The sequence below is a fragment of the Osmerus eperlanus genome, chromosome 3, assembly GCF_963692335.1.
Source record: "Osmerus eperlanus chromosome 3, fOsmEpe2.1, whole genome shotgun sequence".
Taxonomy (NCBI): domain Eukaryota; kingdom Metazoa; phylum Chordata; class Actinopteri; order Osmeriformes; family Osmeridae; genus Osmerus; species Osmerus eperlanus.
In genome coordinates, this window is record NC_085020.1 from 14,136,408 (window position 1) to 14,148,683 (window position 12,276).

The 12,276-nt window shown below is 39.9% G+C and overlaps 1 protein-coding gene and 1 long non-coding RNA gene across 4 annotated transcripts in view; one reads left to right on the forward strand and one right to left on the reverse strand.

The window, feature by feature from the left end:
* Positions 1-12,276, reverse strand: part of igf2bp2a (insulin-like growth factor 2 mRNA binding protein 2a) — a 119,723-nt gene that overhangs the window by 23,108 nt on the left and 84,339 nt on the right. The gene's annotated exons all lie outside the window — the stretch shown is intronic.
* Positions 8,193-9,342, forward strand: LOC134016894 (uncharacterized). Its single transcript, XR_009929697.1, has 3 exons — positions 8,193-8,288; positions 9,101-9,151; positions 9,262-9,342. It is a non-coding gene; the product is annotated as an uncharacterized LOC134016894 (long non-coding RNA).

The window sequence follows — 12,276 nt, forward strand, 5'->3', positions numbered from 1 at the left end:
TGGATTGGACGTATAGTTTTGCGTCTAGGTCAACTTGTTTGAGGTGTGGATGCTAGGTAAATGTTCGTTTTTCTCTCTGCCTAGCTCGTTAGCTATCACAGCTGCGCCATCACCGTGGCAACCAAACAAACAAGCACCAGGAAAGCAAAAGGAACACGTTTTTGAAACTGCAGGTAGAGTCGTATTTCTGACTGCACAGACATATAAAGAATATCTCTGGTTTCGGCAGAGTCTTGGGTCTCGGAAAATATCCTTATATTTTGTATTGGACGTACAGTTTTGCGTCTAGGTTATCTTGTTTGAGGTGTGGATTCTAGCTACATTTCTCTTATTCTCTGCCCTCAGCGCGTTAGCAATCATAGCTGCACCATCACCGTAACGACAGACACGCACCACTCAGTCTCTCACACAGGTGATTGGTACGTTTACTTGACCATGAGAAACACGATTACTAGCAATTGTCGGTTTATGCCAATAACACGATTACTCCGTTTACATGTGTAATTAGTTATGCGATTACTCAATAAACGCGTCTACATGATTCTTTTTTATTAATCGTTGTATGCTCCACGGACAAAACTTGCACCATCATCCTTCTGCAACAAAGTGTCGCCGTGTCTTCCTGTATCGGCTCTACTGCTGTATGTTTAATTCCATCAACACATTGAATCCTACTAAGAAAGCCGAGTAAACGCACTCTATGGTAGGCTACATCTGCTACTGCTATTACTATCCCAACTATAATTTCAGCTGTTAAAACGATAATAATCTTGTTCCGACTAGCTAGCCTACTTCTTCTGTTTAACAGTTCAGCTTTCAGCTTCTCCCGCATTGTAGGCTATTTTAGCTCTTAGCTTTGTTAAGATGATGCAGATGATGCAGTTCAGCTTCCACACTGCCTCTTTTGTGTCATTCACACATTTTTGAAATTCATTTCAGCTTGCAGGTATTTTCTCATTTCTCACTTTTATACTTTTTAAAATATAAAGGTTTTTGTGCAAATTATTCTCCCTTTAAAAGTAATGGTAAATCCTTTCAAATCATTGTTGGAATGCTGCTCCAGCCCCTTTCAAAAATACCTTTCGGTTGCTTTGAAGCTTCAGCTTATAACTTTCTACTAAATTTTCACTATTTTCAGCTTTTTTAGCATGGTCAGCTATCCCCATTCAGGTTTTCAGCATTCTCACTGCTGTTTCGCAGGAACAGCCTTTTCTAGTTATTATTGTGAGAATGCTATTAAGCATTCTCACTATTGTTTTCCTGTTTCTCTTTATTATTATATCAACTTCTTAGTTCTTCCGCCGTTTTTTGGCCTTTAACTCGTTCTGCATACTTTCACCGATTCCTACAATTTAGGTATCAAAACGTTCAGCTCCTTCAGGAGATGATGGCTATGACTTTTGGTATTTCTCACTTTTATACTTTTTAAGACATTAAGGTTTTTGTGCAAATTATTCTCCCATTAAAAGTAATGGTAAATCATTAAAAAGCTTCCTCCTCTTTCAAACGTAACTACTTCAGCTTACTTTCAGCTAGAGACACCATTCAACCTTTAAAATGTTCACAAGACATTCAGCTATTCCCAAATGATTCAGCTTTTTCAAATGTTCAGCCAATTTTGAATTATGACAGTTTGAAATACATTAAAATGTTTGCTCCTTCTTGATTTTTATGAATGAGCAGCAAGCAGAGTGGCACACTCTGCTGGCTGCTCTTTTTCTGATATTCAACTAATTTGTCAAACAAATTCCTCTAACGTTCATATAGTTTAACTTACAGAAACAAGTTATACCTTAAAATGTAGGAAAAATTGTCCTCTTTCAGCCAATGTAACTACTAAAGAGCTCACATTTACAGATTTTCAGCTATGAGCCTTGAAGCGAGAGCAGCCTTTCAAATTCTCTCACTAACTTCAATGGAGAGGTGAGTAAAATCAGTCAGAGAAAGCAAGAAGGAACAAGATTTTGAAACTGCCGATAGAGTCGTATTTCTGACCGCACAGACATATAAAGGACATCACTGGTTTCGGCAGAGTCTTGGGTCTCGGAAAATATCCTTATATTTTGGATTGGACGTATAGTTTTGCGTCTAGGTCAACTTGTTTGAGGTGTGGATGCTAGGTAAATGTTCGTTTTTCTCTCTGCCTAGCTCGTTAGCTATCACAGCTGCGCCATCACCGTGGCAACCAAACAAACAAGCACCAGGAAAGCAAAAGGAACACGTTTTTGAAACTGCAGGTAGAGTCGTATTTCTGACTGCACAGACATATAAAGAATATCTCTGGTTTCGGCAGAGTCTTGGGTCTCGGAAAATATCCTTATATTTTGGATTGGATGTACAGTTTTGCGTCTAGGTTATCTTGTTTGAGGTGTGGATTCTAGCTACATTTCTCTTATTCTCTGCCCTCAGCGCGTTAGCAATCATAGCTGCACCATCACTGTAACAGACACGCACCAGTCAGTCTCTCACACAGGTGATTGGTACGTTTACTTGACCATGAGAAACACGATTACTAGCAATTGTCGGTTTATGCCAATAATACGATTACTCCGTTTACATGTGTAATTAGTTATGCGATTACTCAATAAACGCGTCTACATGATTCTTTTTTATTAATCGTTGTATGCTCCACGGACAAAACTTGCACCATCATCCTTCTGCAACAAAGTGTCGCCGTGTCTTCCTGTATCGGCTCTACTGCTGTATGTTTCATTCCATCAACACATTGAATCCAACTAAGAAAGCCGAGTAAACGCATAGGCTACATCTGCTACTGCTAATACTATCCCAACTATAATTTAATCTGTTAAAACGATAATATTCTTGTTACGACTAGCTAGCCTACTTTTTCTTCTGTTTAGCAGTTCAGCTTTCAGCTTCTCCCACATTGTAGGCTATTTTAGCTCTTAGCCTTGTTAAGATGATGCAGTTCAGCTTCCACACTGCCTCTTTTGTGTCACTCACACATTTTTGAAATTCATTTCAGCTTGCGGGTATTTTCTCATTTCTCACTTTTATACTTTTTAAAATATAAAGGTTTTTGTGCAAATTATTCTCCCTTTAAAAGTAATGGTAAATCCTTTCAAATCATTGTTGGAATGCTGCTCCAGCCCCTTTCAAAAATACCTTTCGGTTGCTTTGAAGCTTCAGCTTATAACTTTCTACTAAATTTTCACTATTTTCAGCTTTTTTACCATGGTCAGCTATCCCCATTCAGGTTTTCAGCATTCTCACTGCTGTTTCGCAGGAACAGCCGTTTCTAGTTATATCAACTTCTTAGTTCTTCCGCCGTTTTTTGGCCTTTAACTCGTTCTGCATACTTTCACCGATACCTACAATTTAGGTATCAAAACGTTCAGCTCCTTCAGGAGATGATGGCTATGACTTTTGGTATTTCTCACTTTTATACTTTTTAAGACATTAAGGTTTTTGTGCAAATTATTCTCCCATTAAAAGTAATGGTAAATCCTTTCAAATCATTAAAAAGCTTCCTCCTCTTTCAAACGTAACTACTTCAGCTTACTTTCAGCTAGAGACACCATTCAACCTTTAAAATGTTCACAAGACATTCAGCTATTCCCAAATGATTCCGCTTTTTCAAATGTTCAGCCAATTTTGAATTATGACAGTTTGAAATACATTAAAATGTTTGCTCCTTCTTGATTTTTATGAATGAGCAGCAAGCAGAGTGGCACACTCTGCTTGCTGCTCTTTTTCTGATATTCAACTAATTTGTCAAACAAATTCCTCTAACGTTCATATAGTTTAACTTACAGAAACAAGTTATACCTTAAAATGTAGGAAAAATTGTCCTCTTTCAGCCAATGTAACTACTAAAGAGCTCACATTTACAGATTTTCAGCTATGAGCCTTGAAGCGAGAGCAGCCTTTCAAATTCTCTCACTAACTTCAATGGAGAGGTGAGTAAAATCAGTCAGAGAAAGCAAGAAGGAACAAGATTTTGAAACTGCCGATAGAGTCGTATTTCTGACCGCACAGACATATAAAGGACATCACTGGTTTCGGCAGAGTCTTGGGTCTCGGAAAATATCCTTATATTTTGGATTGGACGTATAGTTTTGCGTCTAGGTCAACTTGTTTGAGGTGTGGATGCTAGGTAAATGTTCGTTTTTCTCTCTGCCTAGCTCGTTAGCTATCACAGCTGCGCCATCACCGTGGCAACCAAACAAACAAGCACCAGGAAAGCAAAAGGAACACGTTTTTGAAACTGCAGGTAGAGTCGTATTTCTGACTGCACAGACATATAAAGAATATCTCTGGTTTCGGCAGAGTCTTGGGTCTCGGAAAATATCCTTATATTTTGGATTGGATGTACAGTTTTGCGTCTAGGTTATCTTGTTTGAGGTGTGGATTCTAGCTACATTTCTCTTATTCTCTGCCCTCAGCGCGTTAGCAATCATAGCTGCACCATCACTGTAACAGACACGCACCACTCAGTCTCTCACACAGGTGATTGGTACGTTTACTTGACCATGAGAAACACGATTACTAGCAATTGTCGGTTTATGCCAATAATACGATTACTCCGTTTACATGTGTAATTAGTTATGCATTTACTCAATAAACACGTTTACATGATTCTTTTTTATTAATCGTTGTATGCTCCACGGACAAAACTTGCACCATCATCCTTCTGCAACAAAGTGTCGCCGTGTCTTCCTGTATCGGCCCTACTGCTGTAATTTAATACAGCTATAATTTAACTATAATTTAATCTGTTAAAACGATAATATTCTTGTTACGACTAGCTAGCCTACTTCTTCTTCTGTTTAACAGTTCAGCTTTCAGCTTCTCCCACATTGTAGGCTATTTTAGCTCTTAGCTTTGTTAATATGATGCAGTTCAGCTTCCACACTGCCTCTTTTGTGTGACTCACACATTTTTGAAATTCATTTCAGCTTGCGGGTATTTTCTCATTTCTCACTTTTATACTTTTTAAAATATTAAGGTTTTTGTGCAAATTATTGTCCCTTTAAAAGTAATGGTAAATCCTTTCAAATCATTGTTGGAATGCTGCTCCAGTCCCTTTCAAAAATACCTTTCGGTTGCTTTGAAGCTTCAGCTTATAACTTTCTACTACATTTTCACTATTTTCAGCTTTTTTAGCATGGTCAGCTATCCCCATTCAGGTTTTCAGCATTCTCACTGCTGTTTCGCAGGAACAGCCGTTTCTAGTTATTATTTATTTTTGCCCCCCTAAATCTTTGTCAATATTTGGCCTACATAGACAACCTAGGTGTCAAAAGTTTCGTCTTGGTAGCGATTGAGTTGCTTGTATTTTTATTTACGTTCCGTTGCATGGTTTAGGCTGAAGTTAAGTTTTTGTGGCGAAAAGTGAAGCTAACGGTGGCTAATTTGCTAACCACAGTCACTGACGTTACTAACGTCACTACGTCACTAACGTCACGAAAACACGCGTGACTACCTGTAGCAGAACATTCGTTTCGCATCTGTTAACTTGGGGGATAGCTAGGCTAACTATAGCTTTACTGCAAGGCAGCTGCAGAAACGCCACAAGCAAAGAGGCCAGGGTGATAACTATTTACTCATTTTACTTTGTGATGTGAAACACAATTGTGAAATGTAATGTACAATATTAGCTGATATTATTAAGGAAGTAGGCCCACATCTACTTTCGGAAACGGTAGTCTACTATTTCACTGAAGCATTAGCATGACATTAGCCTCTGTTGCCCGGGCAACACATACTACAGTGGTCTATGATGCATCTGTTTTCAATCGTTAAAATAAACATTCCTCACAAATACATTTTCGTTGTAGGATTTATTATGACATTACATTACAAGTAAACGATTTGTTGGTGAAATTATCATTACCTGTGGTTTCAAACCAGTGTTGCTCACTGCAACGCTGTAGCTTACGCGAGACACTACAAAAACATCTACAGCTGTTTAGGAAGTCAAACGGCGACAGAACATGTTCGGCACTCCCCTTACTTAAATCAAAAGTCTTTCAATAGGTGAAACTATCTGACTACTAACCTGAACTTCATTGCCACAGCCTAAACTTTGTCAATCTGTTCATGAAAATAATTAATTTCAGCCTAAACCGTACAACGGAACGTTCAATCGAATTCAACCAGCGCAATCGCTACCAAGACGAACACAGCAGTAGTCTAGTGTACTGTAGTAGAATTTACCGGGGCAGCTTCTCCACACAGGGCTATATCGCATTTTGCGTTGTTACTGACAATGATCGCTACCAGTGAGCTTTTTATGAATGAGCGATTTTCCACTAAATAAATGTCAAGCTTATTTACGTTTTTGGGGGCATATTTTCAGTTAGAAGATGGTACTGTACTGTTTGAATCGCGATTCCATCTTCTACTGCCGGTAACGTTGTAGAATAATCTTCAAAGGGGGTTCTTTATTATGAATGAATGCGGTAGGCTAAATGCCTGAAAATATCACGAGAAGGGAAAACTTAAAAGGACGTTTTAAATCATAGAGATTAGGTCAATTTTTAGACCGGTCTGCATGGTTTAAGTGGAAATTAAGTTTTTGTGGCGAAAAGTGAAGCTAACGGTGGCTAACTTGCTAGCCACAGTCAATGACGCTACTTACGTCACTAACATCACGAAAACTCGTGTGACTACCTCTAGCAGAACATTAGTTTAGCAGCTCGTTAACTTCTGGGAGATAGCTAAGCTAACTGCTTTACTGCAAGGCAGCTTCAGAAACGCCACAAGCAAAGAGGCCAGGGTGATAACTATTTACTAATTTTACTTTCTGATATGACACACAATTGTGACGTGTAACGTACAATATAAGCTGATTTTATTAAGGAAGTACATCTACTTTCGGAAACAGTAGTCTACTATGTCACTGAAGTATTAGCATTATGACATTAGCCTCTGTTGCCCGGGCAACACATTCTACAGTGGTCTATGATGCATCTGTTTTCAATCGTTAAAATAAACATTCCTCACAAATACATTTTCGTTGTAGGATTTATTATGACATTACATTACAAGTAAACGATTTGTGGGTGAAATTATCATTACCTGTGGTTTCAAACCAGTGTTGCTCACTGAAACGCTGTAGCCTACGCGAGACACTACAAAAACATCTACTCAGCTAACACATGACGTTGCGGCAACGTTGCCAGTAAGTGCTCAGTTGGTAACCCGCGACGTTACCTTCTGGCAACGTCGTGGCAACGTCGTAGCTACGTTATAAAGGGAATGTTGCCAGTTGGTCCCATGGACAACGTTGCCACGACGTTGTACCTTGGTCGGCTGGTTACGTTATTTTTAGACCCGTGGGCAACGTTGCCGCGATGTCGTACCTTGGTCGGCTGGTTACGTTATTTGTTGGTCCCCTGGACAACGTTGCCGCGACGTTGTACCTTGGTCGGCTGGTTACGTTATTTTTTGGTCCCCTGGACAACGTTGCCGCGACGTTGTACCTTGGTCGGCTGGTTACGTTATTTTTAGACCCGTGGGCAACGTTGCCGCGACGTCATACCTTGGTCGGCTGGTTACGTTATTTTTTGGTCCCGTGGACAACGTTGCCGAGACGTTGTACCTTGGTCGGCTGGATACATTAATTTTGGTACCATGGGTTAAGTTGCGGCTAAGTCGCTCTTTGGTCGCAGGACAACGGATCTCGAGTGCATATAGTGGTTTATCCAGAGATGGAGAGATCACACTGGACTGCTCTCAGTTCTGACACTTTTGCAATGTACCCATAGTCTACATGAATTTCAATCACACACAATATTAAATGTTGCACCCAGCACGGATAAATGTAGACAATGTATGTAATTCATGTGCAGCTCAGCCCCAGCATGTCATTGGTCATCAATTTTCTCATATGCAGAAACATAGCTTTAATAAATAAGACTGAATCTGGAATATAATATAGTCTTTCATTCTTTACTATAAACATGTACAAAAGCAATCAATGTGTGATGTGTAACATGATTAAGCAAACATTCTTTGTATAGCACACCAAAGCTGTATGACACACAATGCAAATTTGTGCTCCAATAATTTTTGTGATACAAAATTGTTAAATGTGACCAAAAGGTAAGCGACTCTTAAGAGTTTCATTTCCAAAGACAAGTCATCACAGAATATTACAATTCTTCCTTAGCAAACCTGCCCCTCAGTCTGCCCCTGAGCAACAACTTTGCGCATGCCCATTTCAACGCATCGCTCAAATTGGGGTTTCAGAAGAGATTTTGCAGGGGTTCAACACCGTCTTGTACGCATTGGATTTCAACTGGAAATTAGCTACTTCAAAGGTGAGTTTCTTTACAGAAATATATAAACATATTTTAAGAAATTTGATGGGGCATACTTATACGTATGTTTGAAATGTAGGCCATTTAGCCTGTTTATGTGCTATCAGATTCACATTGTTTACGTTAGGATTTCGATAGCTACAGTACAGTAGAGGTTAAACCCTCCAGAAAGTTATGTTGAAATACTGAAAATGCATAGGCCTACATGTTTTCAAAGTTTAGCTTCTCACAAATCACCCACAAAAGAATCAGTGAAAATAAACGTTCAGAACTGTTAAAAAACCTTGTCCCAAAATAGTTTATTTAGCCCGGAATTTTCAAAGACTGTGGAGCTAGCGTGGCTGATCACGTTTTAATCACAGCAATGGCGTCTATAAAAGTATCATGTCACTAATTTTTCCAATTTGTACATGACATCTTTTTTTGGATAAGTTTATTCGTTTTAACCTTTTAGATGCGTGAGTTTTAAATATTTCCGACGCTTCCACCAGTTATTTTTCCAAAACGGCAGCTAGGTTGCTTTAATTAGCTTCCGTTACCTAGCAACCTAGCATAATACTCGTAGCAATGCTACTACCTGCTAGTGTTACTTGTTAGCCTACTAATTGTAAATTTTGAAGCCATACTATAGCGTTTGTCATATAGTTTTTGTCTATCGGAAAACAGTCGGTTGGAATGTTCAGAATCACACATGTGCGACGCTACGATGTGGGGCCCTGCTTTCGAACGATCACATGTGCAATGCTACTCCTTTTATATCAATATGCTATAACTATGTACATAAACTACATTCCATTTTCATTTCTGTACAGATTATCCTACCACCGTCACACGGCCTAGCACTGTGTCCCTGGGAAATGATGGTAAAGTAATGAATGACCGTTTAAAACAGTGACAATAATTGTATGAGCCATGGCAACCTAAAGGCTATGTTTTGAAGCAAAAGCATGACTTAAAACTTTTGCATCACCAGATTCCATACCCCTAGATGTCAACTCTGGTCTGGTGGAGGTGAACCAATTGGGGGCCCAGGAAAACAGCTGGCAGCCAGGCAAGTGCAAATATAAGACACTCAAAAAAATATATGCTTTGTATACAACCATTCAAGGTAACATTTGTTATTTACATAAATGTTACAGCTAATCTAGAAGAACCACAGTGTATGCCAATCATGCTAACTCTTGTAAACTTGTTTTACTTGTCTTTAATGACAGACACATTACAGGTTATGCTCCGGAAGATGGAGACATTGGAGGAGAACCAGCGAGAGGCTCTCCTATTCAGGCGACTACAGGGCAGACACACTGCCAGTGCCAGTGATGGACCTACAGGTGGCCCAAACACAGGCTGAACTCCAAGACGCCTTAAGCGAGGAGCGCCTTAAGGTGCTGGAGTTGCGAAAGAGAGTGGTAAGTGTTTGGAGATGCCATGAACTATGGCTTACACGCAGCGTTCAACGTTCACATTGGTGCTGACAATAAGTTCATGACTTCTAATTCCAGACGCTGTGATGAAGTGGAAGACGGGACTGGGAGAGAAAGCTGTGGAGCTCCTCATAGAGGAGACACTCAAACACAACCCGGCAGCCCGTTCAAAACAAGCCAGGTGAATGAATCATGATTGCAGCTTCCATATCCAACCTTTCACATGGCTATGTGACACAAATCTAGAATCACATGTTTTTTTGATGATGTATATTATTTTAGATGTGATTTTTTTATGACTTGTATAGCGCCTTTTTACACGTGCAATTATGTTGATAGAACACTAACTTATTTTGTGCTTCATTGTCAGGGCCAACAGACAGGACCTGTAGCGGGGACTGGCAGAAGATTTTAATTCACTGTTTGGCACTTTGTTTGAAATAAAATGACAATGTTACATGGAAATGCTGCCTTGTTTATGATTAGCTGGAGTTAGGCTACATATCACACAAACCTCCTAAAGTTGGCTACCATGTAGCCTATTATACAAGAACAAGTAGCATTTTGGGCAAATGAGGTCTGCATATGAACCGCCCCAATATAAGCAGTAGAATTGAGAAATATAGGTTACTTAGTTAACGTTGCAGTTACGGACTGGCAACGTCACAAAATTACGTTGCTAGGAGGTCGCGGTTACGGACTGGCAACGTCGGAAAATGACGTTGCTAGGAGGTCGCGGTTACAGACTGGCAACGTCGGAAAATTACGTTGCTAGGAGGTCGCGGTTACGGACTGGCAACGTCGGAAAATGACGTTGCTAGGAGGTCGCGGTTACAGACTGGCAACGTCGGAAAATTACGTTGCTAGGAGGTCGCGGTTACGGACTGGCAACGTCGGAAAATGACGTTGCTAGGAGGTCGCGGTTACGGACTGGCAACGTCGGAAAAATAACGTTGCCACGACGTCGCGGTTACGGACTGGCAACGTCACAAGATACGTTGCGGTTACGTTCTGGCGTCCCACAGATGCACGGTCCCGCAACGTCGCCAAAGACGTTGCGGCAACGTATGTTTGGTCATCGAGTGACGTTGCGGCAACGTAAGGGCAACGTAACTGTGTTAGCTGGGTACAGCTGTAGGAAGTCAAACGGCGACAGAACATGTTCGGCACTCCCCTTACTTAAATCAAAAATCTATCTAACTACTAACCTTAACTTCATTGCCACAGCCTAAACTTTGGCAATCTGTTCATGAAAATAATTAATTTCAGCCTAAACCGTACAACGGAACGTTAAATCCAATTCAACCAACGCAATCGCTACCAAGACGAACACAGCAGTAGTCTAGTACTGTACTGTAGTAGTACAATTTACCGGGGCAGCTTCTCCACACAGGGCTATATCGCGCTTGGCGTTGTTACTGACAATGATCGCTACCAGTGAGCTTTTTATGAAAGCGATTTTCCACTAAATAAATGTCAAGCTTGTTTACGTTTTTGGGGGCATATTTTCAGTTAGCAGATGGTACTGTTTGAATCGCGATTCCATCTTCTACTGCCGGTAACGTCGTAGAATAATCTTCAAAGGGGGTTCTTTATTCATGAATGAATGCAATGAGTAGGCTAAATGCATGAAAATATCACGAGAAGGGAAAAACTTAAAAGGACGTTTACGTCATAGAGATTAGGTCAATTTTTACACCGGTCTGCCAAATTTATTCGTTTTGATTCAACGATGAGGATGCCTTTTGCAGGGGAAATGAGAAGATCTATTTCATTCTACACTTCACTCGTATTTTCAGTTGTAAATGAGCAGAAAAAAAAAAACAATTTAAATCTATGTAATCTTTATAAATAATAAGTATGCATTTTTATATAAAATATACAGAAATATCAGTTTTAAAAATGTCATTCAAAAACGGACCCCTGTGCAACCGACGCAAGCAAGCACACCCTACAATTTCCCCAGAAATTGTACCCTCTCTAGTATTACTTATTATATTACTTTTACTATTATTTTTAATAGTAGCGAGTTGTGGAAACTGGTCGCCATCGCCAAGTCGCCAAGTTTTAAAGTGGATTTTTCACTAGCTTCCGGCACACTTTCGAGAAGTTTGAAGTGCTGTTTTTGTCAGTAGATAGTATTTTGCTGGGGCACAGTTTGCGGATCACTTTAATGTTTTTTTCCTATCTCTTCAATGAAAGCATAAATGTGAATATTTCCATCCAGAAAACGTAAGCCTAGTCTACACGTTCTGCTGCCGAAAACATTACACGTTCTGCTGCTAACTGAATCTGCTGTTGTGTTTGTCTGCTGCGTGAATCAAACACTGCGTCCAGGAAGTGTCGTTTAGGCAACAATCTGTATTTATAAGGCTATTTTAGTGTTTAGTTGAATTCATGCAGTAACTTGGACAATTAATGCAAGTTACTTAAATAAGTAACTGTAATAATATTATTCAATGTCAAAAAGTAACGCGTTATATTACTTCGTTACTCACTTAACTAATAACATTATGTAACGCGCCCCAACACTGCAGCTGGCATAGAGGGTGAGTGGGCAGAGT